The sequence below is a fragment of the Leptinotarsa decemlineata genome, unplaced genomic scaffold, assembly GCF_025532065.1.
Source record: "Leptinotarsa decemlineata unplaced genomic scaffold, Ldec_3_MD MMD2_P_RNA_scaffold_7, whole genome shotgun sequence".
NCBI classification, from domain to species: domain Eukaryota; kingdom Metazoa; phylum Arthropoda; class Insecta; order Coleoptera; family Chrysomelidae; genus Leptinotarsa; species Leptinotarsa decemlineata.
Genome location: NW_027412534.1, coordinates 749,363 through 761,879, shown reverse-complemented (window position 1 = coordinate 761,879; position 12,517 = coordinate 749,363).

Sequence of the window (12,517 nt, the reverse complement as noted above, 5' to 3'; positions counted from 1 at the left end):
GGTTAAATGAAAATAGTATTCAGTAAACAATGTTTATAAAACATTTATATGTTTGAGGAGTGGCAATGAAGTAATACTATGAAAGTATTTATTTACTTATTATACATGTTTCTTTTTTCTCTGACTTCTTTCAATTCGAGTCAGAATCACAAATATGAAGTGATTCCAATAACACAGTTTTCACGGACGAAGCGATATTTGGATGGATTTTTTTGTTGGGTGGATTAACAAACTATTTGAGGAATAACTGTTATTTTTCTTATATTGTTTCGAACACAAGTTCTACAAGATACAAGTTACTTTCCTAATTTTTGTTCGAAGTTAGTTATCTTAGGATTAAAACAGATATTCAAAAATATGGTGGTTGAGAATTATAGCACGTTCATGTGAATGCTATTTTAGATAATCGATGGCCGTGTTTCAATATAGAAGGTGTTATGTAAGTACGAGACCAAATTTGAAGAGTAATTCTGTGACAAAAAGGTCATACGAATATAGATCCGGTAAAGCTTCATTTTTGAGAAACAGGATGTCAATATCTGTGAAAGAAATAGTTTTTTCCCGAATATCTCAATAATCCTGTAGCCGATTTTGTTGAGATTCCGCAGTAGTTCTTGGGGTAGTGAGGGGCTAATTCAGCCATACTAGATTGAAATCATCATGTTCAGTGGCGTTTTGGAAGGCATCTCAACCAATATTTATACCAAAAATTGTTACGTCACTGATTTTTCGCAATTTTTTTGCATGAAACAACTGAAACTACAACCTTTATTTTCGAGTAAATTCATCAAATGGCTTTGTTTTTGAGAAAAAAAGTGAAAACTTCAATTGCATATCCCTGGGAAAACAAAATGAAAAAATTGAACTTCCAAACCATCAGCAACTTGGGTTTTCTTGTTGTTTCTTCTATACCGATAATCTATTCTTGTCTTTGGAATTGTTATCAAAAGAAATGCAAGCAATAAAAAAAATAATCATTGATTATTGACTGACTCATTAGTTCCAATTATTATTGTTGTTTATGGAATGGCAGTGCAATAACGCGATGTTATGTATGAATAAACAGAAGAAACAAAAGTTCAAGTGCCATAAAAAAATTATTAAAACATATTTGACTTGGAACAGTCCATACGTAATTATTTGATGATAACTATCTGAAGTGTTTTCAAGGGTTTAAGGCTATGAAATTTTTGATATTAGAAAATTGCGTGGTTTTCAAACCCAGAAATCGCCGATATGCATTTTGTCTATAAAATAGCCCAAGGCTATTACAGAGCGGCTAGAACCATTCGTATTCTCATCGTATGCTCATCGCTTTGTACGAAAAAGAAAAGCATTTGGCTTTACGAAACAGGCACTTCCTGAAGGTCAGCTGCTTGTATTGTGAGACCTGCAACAGTGAGAACAGTGGCGCTAAACTATGATAATAATAATAATCAGAAGTTCGGATCCCCTTCTCTGCATGGTCCGTGACCATGAGAGAACAGGAATTGGACCAATTCTCTTCAGGGCAGCTGCCCGAGCAGCTGATGAACTCGGTATAGTTTTCGACACTGAACGAGGTGACCACAACTATGTCACCGAGTTGGAACCCGTTCACCAAAAAGTTCAGATAAAAACCGCAGAGATCACCTCACTTCTGCGGGAACACAAGGCTAAGCCAATGCATGGGGTCTTCTTCAATAACATTGGAGACCTTGGCTTATCAAAGCGCCAGACGTTCGCTTTTCTCAGGTCAAGTGGGCTGAAGTCGGAAACTGAGGGGTTCATCATGGCTTGCCAGGATGGTGTCTTCAACACCTTAGTCTACCGCAGTCGCGTGATGGGTATAGAGGTTCCTGACACAAGGTGCAAGGCCTGCCGCGAGGTGCCCGAGACCCTAGTGTACTTGCTGTCAGCATGTCCAGCATATGCGGTCTCGGCCTATATATATCGACATAACGCGGCCATAAGAGTGCTATACTACCATCTGTGGCACTCTTACGGTATTGATGAGATACCGGTGTTGCCCTACGCTCCGGGGGATATTGAATCCTTTGTGTGGAACAAGAAGTGCCGAATTTATTGGAACTATTCGTTCCCCACCCTCAGGCTCATACAAGCTAACAAGCCAGACGTAATCCTTCTCGACCACCAGAGCAAAACGATATTTGTCGTGGAGTTTTCAGCTTCTGGCGAGACGAATATCGTCAGAAAAGAGAAGGAAAAAAGGATAAAATATCGAGATTTTCTCTTCGAACCCCGCAGACTCTATCCAGATCACTCTGTCAAGATAGTTATTCTGATTATTGGAGTCATTGGTGAAATGATGTACTCTCTACTCTTGAATCTTAAAATCATACCGGCTTGCCGCACCAAGGCAGAAATCTTAGCCGCACAGATGTAGAAGGCTGTCATTCTTGGCTCACTGCGCTTGCTCAGGGCACATGATTCTCGGACCCAATGCTCACTTACACCACGGTGTGGGGAGTGGTCGTTGGTTGATAATACTGGCGCGCCCTCCCAAATGTATAGGGGCTTTGGGGGATAGGGCTTGACCAACGCATACTTCGGTAAAATAATAATAATAATAATATCGCCTTCATAATTCCATAATCAAAACAAAAAACACAGCATTACTTGTATATTCAACTTACTATTGAAATAAAGGTCGAAGTTCTTCGTCCGTAATGAAATACATCACGGAAAATGTTCTTTCACTTAACCCTGAAAAAGAAACAAATAAAAAGAAGAAGAAAAGAAAAACAAAAATAAAACTGTGATTGTTATATGTAATGATATTATAATATGAATACGAATAAACACCTTGCATAAAGATTTTACTTTACCTATTCCTGTTTCGCCGACCAATACCAAAAGTTAACTTAAGGCACGAGTTTTGAATCTTATTTTTGTGTTGATTGGTTAAACATGGGTCATAAAGAACATCCGCATAATTGAAAACTGAAACCACCAAAGATTCACATAAGGACTTTTTCACATAATGAGGCAGAATATGTCGGTTACCATGAATGATTTTCAGTGCAGAACAGGCACATTGTAAGAGTTCATTTACAAATTTTTCAAATCTCAGATCTGCATCCATCAAAACACCAAGATTTTTTGCTTCAGTAACAATATCTAGTGGCTCATTTCGAATGCAGATATTCACAGAGTTAGTCACTATAAAGCGGTGAAATCTTGGACCAAAGATCATTACATTTGATTTACTAGGGTTTATAAATAAACAGTTTGCCAATCCGTTGCCAATCCAACAAATCTATTTATATCTGCATTGATGATGCCACACCCATTTTCGCCGGAAAGTTGTGGTATACTTGAGTATCATCAGCATTTAAATGCATCTGACAACTGTGAAGAGCCTGTAGTAAATTGGATGTATATATAAAGAAGAATAAAAGACCGAGTATGGATCCTTGAGGTACCCCGGATTTGAGATATGAGATATCTGAGTTGTATTTCTTCTATAATAACCAGTTGCTGTCTATTTTTCAAATAGTCCGTCTATAATGCAAGAGCGCTGGCAAAAAACCATTGTAATCCAAAATGCTCAACAAAAGATTGTGATTAATAGTGTTAAACGCCCGGCTGAAGTCTGATAGGACCAACAAGGTACATTTGTTTTAATTTATTTCTTTCACTATATCAACCGCAATAGATAGATAGATAGATATTTATTGGCTATGTTATATACATGAAATATTTGTAGCAAGTCAAATAGGAACATATTCACACTCGTGTTCTTGAAAAATGCATATAAATATACCCACACACACATATATACACATATACATACACATATACACACATATATACATGTATATAGAAACATACACTGTCGTAAAACAACTTAAACTAATACTTAAAAAATATACAAGTCATTTCAAAAGTTCAGTAGTTGGCGTACTCATATATTCGTCAATCGAATAAAAACAGTTTTGTATTAATAAATTTTTTATTGTCGCTTTAAAGTTTGCTGGTCCTAGTTTCCTAATTTCCGTTGCTAGTTTATCATATATATCCAAGTCGAGCGAATTTTTTTTTGATATTCCTAGTCTAAACCTCCTATTCAATAGAGAATCGCCATGCCTAGTGTTATAATTATGGTTTGAACTATTTGTGGAAAAAGTGTGGCAATTTTTATGGATCTCTAATAAACATTGAAATATAAATATAGAGGGAACTGTCATAATTCCTAATCTTATAAAATGAGATTTGCATGAATCTTTAGGCGTCTGAACAGCTACGCCCTTTCCGAAATCCCGATTGAACAGAAGGCAACGGAGAGGAGTTAAAAATATAATTTTTAATTAAATGTCAGAAATGAAAAAATTATAGTTTCAAAATTGCAAAAAGTCATTGACACATTTTTTGGCCAAAAATAGTATTCAAGGTACCAGCCGGAACGCCACTGAATATGATGGATTCAATCTAGTTAGGGCTACATTAGCCCTCCACTAGCCCAAATACCACTGCCGAGTTTTAACAGAATCGGCTGAAGGATTAATAGGATAATGACGAAAAACTACTTATTTTACAAGTGTTGTCAGTCTGTATTCCAAAAACAAAGTTTTATCGGATCTATGTTTATATAAACGTATCGTCTTGGAATTACTCAAAGAATCCCCCCATTTAGAATGGTTAAGGTTTTCAGTGTCAATATTTTTATTCGGGTTTGAAGGACGTCGATTTTCAGATTTTTTTCCTGACGTTTCCATGTGAAGAAGCTAGCCACTTACATAACACCCTGTACAATATTATTTTTCTGCTCTGATTCAGGCGATAAACTTTTCCACTCGAAACAACAGTTGAAAAGTTAACAACGTAATATTTCCACTGACAGAGTTTGTATTGTTTGACTGTCAGTCTGATTGTAAATTTGATTCTCAACCAAATGTGTATTGTGGCAAAAGATCCATTGACTGCTTGGGTGATTCTTTGACTCGAATCATCCTCTCAGTTGTAAAAAACTTGTAATCAAAAAGACATAACTCCATGTGACATGTGAAATAATTATGATGGTAGTGGCGATTTTTTTCTTGAAGATCATCATTTTCGTTATTATATTCATATTTCATCTATTGAAATGTTTGTGAATACACAAGTACACTGATGAAGCACTGATGAATCCTCTGATGAAACGTTTCAATCTCACAACAAACTAATTCTTTGTACTCATGGATATGTGAAATATTTGTTTTTGATAACAGCTACTATTTCGCATGTTTATGAAGTTCATGATTTGCTTAATGAGATATTCCTTTATGAACTGGCTTTTTTAGAAATCTTATAACTCCTTCAAATAAATAATAATCAGTGAATCGCAGCGATATTTCGTTCGAGACATAATCAATGAACTGTTGAATGAAGACAATATTATGTAAATCTACACTACTTGTACAACAATAATTTCATATATGCGGTAAATGACACCCGTATGCTCAAATTTCTCGAGTTCCATCTCATCCACCATTTATCACTGATTTATTTTTGAAACTTGTGAGCAAGTTTATTTGCGTAAACCGTACCTACGTATACTGGCCATTTGAAATTGGCCTATAACATTGTTATATTGTAAACACGTAGAATGATTGTTGGCGCTTATAATGTAAAAATTTTGAAAATGGCCTCATAAGATATAGATCAGCGATGTGTATTGTACATACAACCCCAGATCGTAAACACTTGGGGTTTCAATTATGAAATACTCGATTAATATATTTTTTGCAGTGTTCCTTATTGACGCTATTTTAATGATAAATATTTCATCTGATAGAAAATGTGGTGTGCATAAAAAATTCTGTTTTGCTGACAGAATAAGAATGTTAGTGATGTATATAGTTTTATAATATTAGCGATTGCATTACAGATCGATATAATTGTACTGAGAAATGTTACCACTTACTGTAATTGACATTTATTTCTTAGAATTGTTGATAGCCAATGTTATTACCAACTCATTGTAGAAAAATAAATGAAATATGTGATAGATAACGTGTGTTTATTACTTCCTTTCAAATCAAATCCTGTACCCTTTCAGATATAGTGACTTGAGTTTTGAGTGAACCTCTTCCAACACTCAGCTTTTTTTTTAATGACAATGAAAAATATAATTACCTATGAAGTATAGTTCAAGTAAACGATGTAGTGCAACCTACTTCCCAACAGTTCCCCTTTAATAATATAGTTAGAGAGCTAACTAATTTTGTTATTCAATAATCATCTCTGATTCAATAAGAACATTTCGTTAATATGGGTGAGTGGGAAAGTATGGATTCAAATAACATGATGATGATTGAGAATAATCCTGAATACTACTCACCCACATATACAGGGCTTTTCATGATGAGCGTTAATTAGCCGTTTCTGGCAAACAATTCAACGGATCAACCTGAAAATTCCACAGTATGCATGAGTCAATATGACCTACACGCCTAAAATATTTTAGACGAAGCGGCGTTGTCGCTTCTACTATAAAGTAGCGGCTTCTTTGATTTTTCAAATAGAACACCCCGTATATAACATCATTTTATGATTCATTATCACTTTGTCAACAAATTCATATACTATTTTCCTATACCTATCTATTACCGTTTAGAAGATATGAATTAATTTCTATATTTCTTTTACCAAACATGAACTTTTATAAATGCTGATAATCTTGAACTTTCCTGCACTAAAACGATCAAATTTGAAATGGAGTGGAGTGATACTATAAGGATCTTCATTCCGAGTCATATTTACATATGCCTCATACAGGGTCTTCAAAAAATGCAGATACTTTGATCTCATGAAAAAATGAGTGGAACTCAATTTTTTCAAATGGAACACCCTATATATTTCAACATTTTTGAGCTCTACATCAAATTTTAGATTAACTTTGTTCAGATAATACTATTTCTATTTTGAACCGTTTTCGAGATAAACTGTTTCAAACGGAAATTGACATGGTTTCCTTGTTTATCACTCATTTTTGAAAAACAGATTTCGTTTGATGTTTCTCAATTAGTCACAGATAATACAATGAAAAGATAATTATTAAAATACTCCTCAACCATCGAATGAAACTTCTCTTCAAACAATAGTTTTATTAACGCTGAAACACGAACAGAAAATAATAAACCCATAAATTAATGAGTTGATTCAATCGTCAGTGTATTTCAGAATATGTTCAAACACATCTCCACCTCTACCTAAACTAACATGTAATCTCTTCAAAAGATTGTCATGTGTAGCGCTTCTGATCAAGTCTGGAGTCAAACTATTGAAAGCAGTTGTAACTCTCGATTTCATATCTTCCATTGTTGTTATTGGAGTAGAGTAAACCATATTTTCAATGAAACCCCACACGAAATAATCTAATAGATTGCCATCTGGTGTTCTAGGAGGCCAACGAAAAGGTCCATTATTACCAATCCATCTATCTTCGAAGATTTTGGTTAAAGCTTCGCTGACTGAATGAGAATTATAGGGTTGAGCACCATCCATTTGGTACCATACACGTTCTCTTCCTGGTCTATTATTCAAAATCATTTGAATTCCATTCCTCAGTAATTCTTCATATTTTGATGCATTCAAATTATCATCATAAAACTCGATATAAAAAATTGACTCATTCTTTATGGCACAAAATACATTGAATTGCCATCTTTCTTGAAAACCACTTTGGTGGACAACATGGGGATTTTCTGGCGTCCAATAATGACTGTTGTGTCTATTGAAAACTCCATTTTTTGTGAACTTGGCCTCATCTGTCCATATGATATTGTCAAGGAAATGTTCATCCTCTCGAGTCTTGACAAGTAACCATTCAAAGAATTCCACTCTACGAAGTAAATCAGTCTCTTTCAAATGTTGGACACAGTAGAACTTATAGGGAAGCCATTTATGCTTATTAAGAATTCGACAAATTGTCACGTAGGGTATACCTATTTCCCTTTCAGCCTCGTGCAGAGAAGCATTTGGTAATGCATGAAAGTATCTCAAAACTGTTATACCATTGTCATTATTATCCACTTTAGTCTTCTTATGAATGATTTTTGGACGGAAGGTTACATTCAACCTACAGTTTTTAGTAGTCGATTTATCACATTATTATTCGGCTTTGGAAGTTGTGGATACTCGGCATGTTCTACTTGCAATTCTATTGCACTCACCATAAATTAATAATAAATTCAAGAAATCTTCATTACTGTAACCTAATCTTGACATTATTCTATTGTAATTGGTAGCTATCACAATCAGTCAAAACCACCAACGAAAGTCTGATGTTAAATAATTGGTTTATTTATTTTTCCAAAGCACACTTTTAAAAAATATCAATGTGTATACAATGTATACAAATTGTAACTTTTTCTAAGGTAGGTACATACCAATTTCGAATTGACTGATCTGAGATAGTTAAAAAACTGGATCAAAAAGAAATATATATAAAAAATATATATAAAAAATATATATAAAAAAAATGTTGAATATCCAAAATAAGTGATGAATTCAAAAAAAACGAGCAAGAAAACCACGTCAGTTTCCGTTTGAAACAGTTTATCTCGAAGACGGTTCAGAATAGAAATAGTATTATCTGAACAAAGTTAATCTAAAATTGGGTTTAGAGCTCAAAAATGTTGAAATATACAGGGTTCCACTCATTTTTTCATGAGATCAAAGTATTTGCATTTTTTGAAGACCCTGTATGAGGCGAATAAAAATATGACTCGGAGTGAAGATCCTCATAGTATCACTCCACTCCATTTCAAATTTGATCGTTTTAGTGCAAGAGAGTTCAAGATTATCAGCATTCATAGAAGTTCGTGTTTGGTAAAATAAATATTGAAATTAATTTATATCTTCTAAACGGTAATAGATAGGTATAGGAAAATAGTATATGAATTTGTTGACAAAGTGATAATGAATCATAATATGATATTATATACGGGGTGTTCTATTTGAAAAATCAAAGAAGCCGCTACTTTATAGTAGAAGCGACAACGCGGATTCGTCTGAAATATTTCAGGCGTGTAGGTCATATTGATTTATGCATACTGTGAAATTTTCAGGTTGATCCGTTAAATAGTTTGTCAGAAACGGCTAATCAACGCTCATCATGAAAAGCCCTGTATATATATATATATATATATATATATATATATATATATATATATATATATATATATATATATATATATATATATATACAATCGATCACTTCAAAAACACCTCACTTAATTTCTTCGAAAGCTTCCGATAATTCCTCTTCCATATTCTCTGTTTCACTATCACTGTCATCATTTGAATCAATAGTGAATTCATTTTCACCATTATTATGGAAGTGTCCAATCTCCATAAATATACAGGGCTATTCAATTCAATTCGTTTCTGTAAATGGGGATCTCGTAAACGATAGGAGATAGAGTGTCGGTTAAATGTGGCAAAGTTGCGTATTTTAGAGACCTATTCAATGATGTGAAAAAATCGAATATAGATCTTTTGGTTCTGGAGATATACAGGAAAAACTAAAAAGTCCCAAATTATTTTTTTGCCTATATCTTCTTTATTCACAGACATATTGAAAATCTGTTCACATTCTGCTAGTAGCACTTGATGTAAGCTATCAGAATATATCCATGAATCTTCTAGATAGGGTGTCATCTGACTTGGGCCACCCTCATCTTTGAAATTTTAAATACGGACCTTTATTTTTTTTGTTTGAAGGTGGTTGACAATGTTTCGTGGTGTATTTTATCAGTTCGGACTACCATTGTTTAAAATAATATAAATTGATTTGAAATCCCTGAAAAAAATTGAAAGATCAACCGAAAATAACAATGTTATTAAAAAAAAGCTGAAATTACAAGGAAATAATATACATGCTACAACCAGAGAATGAAAAATTGAAATATTAATAAAAGCTGAAAAAATAAAAAAAAATTATTAACAAAAATGAAAAATAAAATAAAAATTAAAAGATTCCAAACCAAGTTACGTCACGACGTTTCGATTGTTAGTATCCACAATCATCTTCGGGTGATAACTGGACTCATTCCTCCGAAATCTGACTATTTATTGGTCATTCACGTGCTTTCACCTTTCACCTATCCCCTCTTTCCTCTTACCCCTTTATTGGTTTTAGCGGGAGATGACCGCTTGGCGAGAGTTGGTCGTTTTTCGCTTGATTAGAGGTTTCCATATGTTACGTATCTAACTTGACTAAGTGCGTTGTTGGACAACATATACGCGGCTTCTTTGAATTTCCTCCTAAACCAGTGTTCCTCTTTGTGGATGATTTCAGCTTGAGCCCACTTGATGTTGTGTTGATGAGTCCAAACATGCTTTACTATTCCGGATTTGCTGGTTTCTCCTCGCTGTGTGTGTTTCTTGTGCTCAGCAATGCGAACTTTCAATGGCCTCTTAGTTTCACCGATGTATGATTCTCCGCACTCGCAGGGTATCCGGTAAATGCAATTCTTGGAATCGCAGTCCGCGTTTGGTGGCCTGGTTTTTGTGAGGCTGCTACGGATAGTGTTCCCAGATCTGAAGCAGGTCCTGATGTTATACTTGGACCCAATCCTTCTTATTTTTCCCATAATCCTCTGAAGTAGGAAGCACAAGTACTGGTTGTGGCGGCTTCTCTTCCTTGTGGAGCTCTTGCTGTCTTCTAGCTAAAGCCTGTTCTACCATCACTCTGGAGTAACTATTCCGTTGAAGGTCATTTTTGATGATGCCTATTTCTTTTTCGAGATCTTCCTTTGTATTACAGAGCTCGAAGGCACGGTCTACTAGAGTCTTGATAATTCCTGTCTTAGTCGATTGTTGGTGGTTGGATTTCTGGTTCAGATACTGTCCTGTGTGAGTGGGTTTTCGATATACAGATGTTTCCCATTTAGTGTCGGTCCTCTTCTCCAATACGTCTAAGAATGGTCATTCGTTGTGGACTTCCTTCTCCATTGTGAAAGTTATAGAAGGACTTACGTTGTTGATGTGCTTCAGGAAAATGTCTAGTTCTGCATTCCCATGGTTCCATATAACGAAGGCGTCGTAATATGGTGAGAGTGGCGATCCCATTGGCAGTCCCTCATCTTGCGTAAAGAATTCGTCCTTCAGTTGGAAGTAGCAGTTTCGTACACAGCATCCTAGTAATTCCATTTTTGTTAATAATATTTTTTTATTTTTTCAGCTTTTATTAATATTTCAATTTTTTATTTTCTGGTTGTAGCTTATATGTTATTTCCTTGTAACTTCAGTGTTTTGTTTTAATGAAATTGTTATTTTCGCTTCATCTTTTAATTTTTTTCAGGGATTTCAAATCAATTTATATTATATTAGACAATGGAAGTCCGAACTGATGAAATACACCTCTATTTTTTGTTGTAGTTTTTGGATCGTACACGTTTACTTCATACTGAGAAATTGAATTTTATTTCATATTTCGGGATGTTTCGGTAATATTTGATTATAATTGGGTGAATTATTCCCTTTCAAATTACGGCCCTGTAAATTGGTTGACTGAGTTGAATAAAAACATAATGGCAACGTTCACGACTCCCTATGTACCATAGAGTTTTTAGAGGTTTTTTTTTTTCATTTTTAGACACCATTTCATATTTCCATTGCTGTCTCTGTTTGTTTAAAATCTGTTTTTTCGTTAATCAGCTGTCGCCTCCATACGAACGACAACTCTCAGAAGTTGAGAAACTTGTGCGAGTCAAGGACTAACGAGGTCTTACCTTTTAACGTGTGATTTCTAACACGGTTGCAGAATTATCCCAGCTTCAACCAGATAAATTATCTCAAGAAAAATATCTGGTCGAGGCAGGAATCGAACCCACGGCCTCCCGATCGTGAGTCGGGCACACTACCACCGCGGCCAATTCCACAATAATGGCCTGCAAAATCACCAGATCTTACTATTTTGGACTACTTTCTATGGGAGACATTAAAAAATAGGACTTACGCTGGCAGAGAGATAGAAAATGTGAAAGACTCGAGATTGAGGATTTTGAATGATTTCGCAACAATCCAACAAATAAGTGTATTGAGGGCAATAAATAATTTGAGAAACTGAGTTCAAAATGTCTCGAAATGGAAGGACTCCAATTCCAACATTTATTGCGTCATTAATTTTTTGGTGTATGTAAATTACTTCATTTCAATTATAGTGTTCGTTTCGGATGTTATTATTGCTATCGTTTCTTTTTCTGCTTATCAAAACACATATCATATATTTTTGATATAGGTATGTTTCAGATAATCATAAAAGGTTTTCCTATTCGATATTCATTGTAGAGCACGCTCAGAGCAATAAAAAAAATATGAATGGGTACCTAAAAATGAAAAAAAATCTCCGAAATATAAAATTTTATTTAATAAAAATAAATAAAAATAAATAATAAAAATTCAGAGATGGAGGTGGCCCAAGTCAGATGACGCCCTATATAAAAGATTCATGGATATATTCTGATAGCCCACATCAAGTGCCAATAGCAAAATGTGGACAGATTTTCAATATGTCTGTGAATAATAA